General features: G+C 39.5%; 1 pseudogene; it reads left to right on the forward strand.

Moving 5' to 3' along the window:
• Positions 1-4060: 4060 nt before the first annotated feature.
• Positions 4061-5917, forward strand: LOC126081694 (40S ribosomal protein S4-like; annotated as a pseudogene).
• Positions 5918-6319: the final 402 nt, after the last annotated feature.

A 6319-nucleotide genomic window follows, 5' to 3' on the forward strand; every position in this document is an offset into this window, starting at 1 on the left:
TCCACCCTGTATTCCCCGTGTCTGTTCAGCCAGCTTCTGTCCCCCCTGCCTTCTCATCTCCCCTCTGGACAGGAGATGCCCACATAGTCTCATGTGTCTACTTGAGCCAAGAAACTCACTCCTCGCCAGTATCATTTTCTATCCCATAGTCCAGTCTAATCCCTGTCTGAAGAGTTGGCTTTGGGAATGGTTCCAGTCTTGGGCTAACGGAAGGTCTGGGGACCATAACCTCTGGGGCCCATCTAGTCTCAGTCAGACCGTTAAGTCTGGTCTTTTTACAAGAATTTGAGGTCTGCATCCTACTGCTCTCCTGCTCCATCAGGAATTCTCTGTTGTGTTCCCTGTCAGGACAGTCATCAGTTGTAGCCGGGCACCATCTAGTTCTTCTGGTCTCAGGCTGATGTAGTCTCTGATTTATGCGGCCCTTTCTGTATCTCGGGCTCATAATTACCTTGTGTCTTTGGTGTTCTTCATTCTCATTTGCTCCATGTGGGTTGAGACCAATTGATGCATCTTAGATGGCCGCTAGAGTTTAAGACCGCAGAAGCCACTCTCCAAAGTGGGGTGCAGAATGTTTTCTTCATAGATTTTATTATGCCAGTTGACCTAGACATCCCCTGAAACCGTGGTTCCTAGACCCCCGCCCCTGCTACGCTGGCCTTAAAAGCATCTCGTTTATTTCAGGAAACTTTTTTCTTTTGGTGTAGTCCAGTTGTGCTGACCTCTCCTGTATTGTATGTTGTCTTCCCTTCACCTAAAATAGTTCTTGTCTACTACCTAATTAGTGAATACCCCTCTCCCTCCCTCCCGCCCCACCCTTCTAACCATCAACAAATATTTTCTTCTGTGTTTAAACTATTTCTTGAGTTCTTATAATGGTGGTATCATACAATATTTGTCCTATTGCAGCTGAGTAATTTCACTTAACATATTGCCTTCCAAATTCCTCCATGTTATGAAATGTTTCATGGATTCATCATTGTTCTTTATTGATGTGTAGTATTCCATTGTGTGAATATACCATAATTTATCCATTCATCCGCTGATGGGCACCTTGGTTGCTTCCATCTTTTTGCTGTTGTAAACAGTGCTGCAATGAACATGGGCGTGCATATACCTGTTTGTGTAAAGGCTCTTATTTCACTAGGGTATATTCCAAAGAGTGGGCTTGCTGGATCCTATGGTAGTTCTATTTCTAGGTTTTTAAGGAAGTGCCGAATCGATTTCCAAAGTGGTTGTACCATTTTACATTCCCACCAGCACTGTATAAGTGTTCTAGTCTCTCCACAATCCCTCCAACATTTATTGTTTTGTGTTTTTTAGATTAATGCCAGGCTTGTTGGAGTGAGATGGAATCTCATTGTACTTTTAATTTGCATTTCTCCAATGGATAATGATCATGAGCATTTCCTCACGTATCTGTTAGCTGCTTGAATGTCTTCTTTGGTGAAGTGCCTGTTCATATCCTTTGCCCATTTTTTAATTGGATTATTTGTCTTTTTGTTGTTGAGAATCACGTAGATTTTAGAGATCAGATGCTGATCGGAAATGTCATAGCTAAAAATTTTTTCCCAGTCTGTAGGTAATCTTTTTACTTTTTTGGTGAAGTCTTTGGATGAACATAGGTGTTTGATTTTTAGGCGCCCCCAGTTATCTAGTTTCTCCTCTGGTGTTTGTGCATTGTTAGTAATGTTTTATATACTGTTTATGCCATGTATTAGGGCTCTTAGTGTTGTCCCTATTTTTTTCTTCCATGATCTTTATCGTTTTAGATTTTATATTTAGGTCTTTGACTCATTTCTAGTTCGTTTTTGTGCACAGTGTGAGGTATGGGTCTTGTTTCATTTTTTTGCAGATGGATATCGTTATGCCAGCACCATTTGTTAAAGAGACTGTCTTTTCCCCATTTAACTGACTTTGGGCCTTTGTCAAATATCAGCTGCTCATATGTGGTTGGATTTATGTCTGGATTCTCAATTCTGTCCCATTTGTCTATGTATTTGTTGTTGTACCAGCACCAGTCTGTTTTGAGTACTGTGGCAGTGTAATAGGTTCTAAAATCAGACAGTATGAGGCCTCCCACTTTGTTCTTCTTTTTCAGTAATGCTTTACTTATCCGGGGCCTCTTTCTCTTCGTATGAAGTTGGTGATTTGTTTCTCCATCTCATTAAAAAATGTTGTTGGAATTTGGATTGGAATTACTTTCAGTAGAATAATTTTTACAGCGTTGAGTCTTCCTATCCATGAGCAAGGTATGTTTTTCTACTAATATAGGTCTCTTTTGGTTTCTTACAGTAGTGTCTTGTAGTTTTCTTTGTATAGGTCTCTTACATCTCTGGTAAGATTTATTCCTAAGTATTTTATCTTCTTGGGGTTACTATAAATAATATTGATTTGGTGATTTCCTCTTCGACGTTCTCTTTGTTGGTGTAGAGGAATCCAACTGATTTTTGTATGTTTATCTTGTATCATGATACTTTGCTGAACTTTTCTGTTAGTTTCAGTAGTTTTCCTGAGGATTCTTCAGGGTTTTCTGTGTATAAGATCATGTCATCTGCAAATAGAGATACTTTTACTTCTTCCTTACCAATGTGGATGCCCTTTATTTCTTTACCTAGCCTAATTGCTCTGGCTTGGACCTCCAGCACAAAGTTGAATAAGAGTGGTGATAAAGGGCATCCTTGTCTAGTTCACATTCTCAAGGGGATTGCTTTCAGACACTCTCCATTTAGGGTGATGTTGGCTGTTTGGATGCCCTATATTTTTATTTGCCAATCTGGCAACCCTACTTCCAGTCGTTTTCTATTACAATACTCTGTTGTAGTTTCCTTCTTGTACTTACTACTACTTGATATTTCTTGTTCATTTAGATTTTTGCATGTTTAATATCTGTCTTCATTTACGAGAATGTAGGAGCAATCTTATATTAGAGCAGGAACCCTGTCTGTTTTGTTTCCCATAGTAGTAGCAGAACCTAGAACACTGTTTAGTATACACTACATGTTCAGTGCACTCTGTTCTGTGGATGAATACCCAAACCCATTGCCATCAAGTCAATTTTGACTCATCGTGACCCTATAGGACAGAGTAGAACTGCGTCATAGGGTTTCCTAGGCTCTAACTCTTTATGGAAGCAAACTGCCACATCCTTCTCCTATAGGCTGGTGAGTTTGGCTTGTGGGTTCCAATCATTGACCTTTTGGTTAGTAGCCAAGCGCTTAACCACTGTGTGGATGAATACATATCTTCAAAAAACAAATGTTAATTTTCAAGGATAGTGTATTTTAAACTGAAATATTCTCTAACTGCCTTGTGTTTTGTAAAAATCCTCCCGTTTCCTGGAGTTCTATTATCACATAGTTATAGACAATGTAGTTTATCCTTTGGTGCTCCCAAGTGTCCCCCTCAGTCTTTCTAGAATAAGAAAAAAGCCATGCAACCCAGTTACAGAAAGAAAAGCTCTAACATGACTATTCTAGAGAACAACACTATTATATTTAGTAATCTTGGCAGAAGGGATGAGGAGAATATACTTTTCCAATTATGTATTTAAATATTTTTTTAAAAACTTAAAAAAATATATTTTAAAATGTATCAAATTTTAATTCCTGGGAGGCTGTCAACACAATAGGTCGTGGTGGAGTTTAAATGCAAAAAGTCATTTAAAATCTCACAGTAAGGCCTTTCCTACTAGAAAACCCTATGGAGTATAGGTCTACTCTGCACACATGAGGTCCCCAACAGTTAGCAACTAACAACAATAACTATCTATGCATATTTTTGAACTTTTTGTAAATGAGGTATTATATATAATTCATTAAATTAAAAATTTTAAATTTTTCCTTAGAAAATAATCTCCTTTCTGGTAGTTCAAGGGAAGGTAAATTGTTAGGGTGTTTTTCAAATATATTAATTAAAAAAATATTCCCTTGGGATATAAGTTTTAAAAAGCTTTCATTGATAGGATATAAAGATTCATGTGGTCTTTTTCACAATAAGTTTCCACATCTTCTTTGGGTGAAGTTTGCTAAGGGGTCTTTAGGCAAAATGATCCCAGTGAAATTAAAAGCTGAGTAATTATGAGGGACATTGAATCATTATGAACTGGTTTTGAATAATGCAGAACCTCTTTTTCTTCATTGCCAGTTACGGAGATCAGGGGATTTTAAATTACCTAACAGTTTCTAAACTGCACTCTGTTTATTTGAATGAAGCCTAAAATGGTAGTGGGATGTGTGTGCATAGAACCTTAAAATGTACATGATTGATCCCTTTGGTAAATTTTAACTCTCCACCTAAATTGTAAGAATGCCATGTATAGCGTATCAATATGCTTCTGAAATACTGATTGCTTCCAACGATCAAAACGTTAGTGATTATTTCATGATATTTAGAAATCCACCCGTTGTTAACTGGAGGTGTTTGATTTTGCAGCCTCTGCGAGCAGCTTCTAAATGTGCCTCAGCATAATCAGAGGGCTTGCTGAGTCTGTGAAAGCAGCTAGGTTTTGCTTGAATGAAATAACTGAAGAGCAGAAGGTTGGTGACCGGCTGTAAATAGCCGGCACTGGGCTCCACCAGAGTTCCCCACGGATGTTTCTCCGCCTGTCTTCTGCTTAGTGTGTGAGTGTGAGTGTGTGCGCATTAACTGATAAAACCCCCTTCCTGTTGAGCTGGGTTGGAACTAACCGGGGAGGGTGCAGCTTTGGAGGGGTTCTGAAATCTAAGAAAGAGCTTCCTTTCCCACCGCTTTCCGCTGAGTCAGTTACTGCAGAGTGCTCTGCAGGATCTAGAGGCCTTTGTGTTCAGATTATTTTACTAGCTATAAAAGCCACACCCTTGTGCTATACAAACAGAACATTTTGTCCTTCCAGGAGGTCTGTACTTTGACCACAACACTAGGATTTCAAAGCTGCCTCACAATCTTTGCCTATTGTGATGTAAAGTGTTAGGCTGAGTGAATGTCCCTGTTATAATGCAGATTCTTAAAATTATTAGCTCAAGGGTTACTCTTGCTACTGGAGGTTTTGAACAATGACAGTCTATCACTTTAAACAGGCTCAGAAATCCATTCATTTAAGGGGGAGGGGGGAGAAAAAGGAAGAAAAGTCTGGCTTTTCCTTCTTCACAGCGTTTCACCAGCCACAGCCCGAGGCTCGACAAACACTGAAGCATGCTACAGCGCCTAAGCATTGGATGCTTGACAAACTAAAGTGTTTTTGCGTCTAGGCCATTGACAGCTCCCCAAAAGCTGAAAGAGTGTCTTCCCCTTACAGTATTCCTCAGGAATAGACTCAAAGTATGCGTTGACTGGAGATGAGGTAAAGAAAATACATATGTAGGACTTAAGAATGGACAGCAAGATTCAAACTAACATCACATACCCTGCAGGATTCATGGATGTCATCAGCATCAAGAAGACAGGTGAGCATTTCCACCTTACCTATGACACCAAGGGCCGTTTTGTCCTTCATGTATCACAGCTGAAGAGGCATAGTACAAGCTGTGCAAAATGAGGGAGATATTTATGGATACAGAGGGACTCCCACACCTGGTGACCCATGTTGCTGGAACCATCGGTCACCCAGATTCTCTCATCAAGGTGAATGACACAGTAGTGATTGATTTGGGAGCTGGCAAGATACCCGACTTCATCAGATTTGATACTGGCAAAATGTGTATGATGATCGGTGGGGCCAACCTTGGTGGTTTTGGTGTGATCACCAACAGAGAGAGACACCCTGGTTCTTTTGATGCATGCGAAGGATGCCAACAGCAACAGCTTTGCACCAGGCTTCCCAACATTTTTGTCATTGGCAAAGGTAATAAGCCTTGGAATTCCCTGCCCAGGGGAAAGAGCATTTGACTTATTGCTGAAGAGAGACAAGAGGCTAACAGCTAAACAGAGCTTTGGCTGAATTTTAAAGTAGGGTAGCTTCTTTGTTCAAATAAACAGTGAATTCTGGGAAAAAAGAAAAGCCCAATGACAGAAAAAAAAGCAGTGCTTTTTGATTTGGAAAAATCCATGCCTTTTTTTTTTTTTTTTTAAACATCACATCTTCATTTATAACAAGTACCCATTTATATATGTTACCATAGTACATGGCCTTTTGGTCTACACAGGCACCTGAAAGAAATGGAGTAGTGGAAGGAAGGATCAACTTGAAGACTGAGCCTCATCTGGCACTCTGTCTCCTGTTTCCCAGCATAGCGACAATCATCTTCGTGAGATTTTCATTGTATTTCTATTCTTTTCAAACCCTGTTATAGGCTCAAATGCAACTTACATACTATTAAACTTTGAACTCAGTATAATAATA

This window comes from Elephas maximus, chromosome 8, assembly GCF_024166365.1.
Source record: "Elephas maximus indicus isolate mEleMax1 chromosome 8, mEleMax1 primary haplotype, whole genome shotgun sequence".
Lineage (NCBI taxonomy): Eukaryota > Metazoa > Chordata > Mammalia > Proboscidea > Elephantidae > Elephas > Elephas maximus.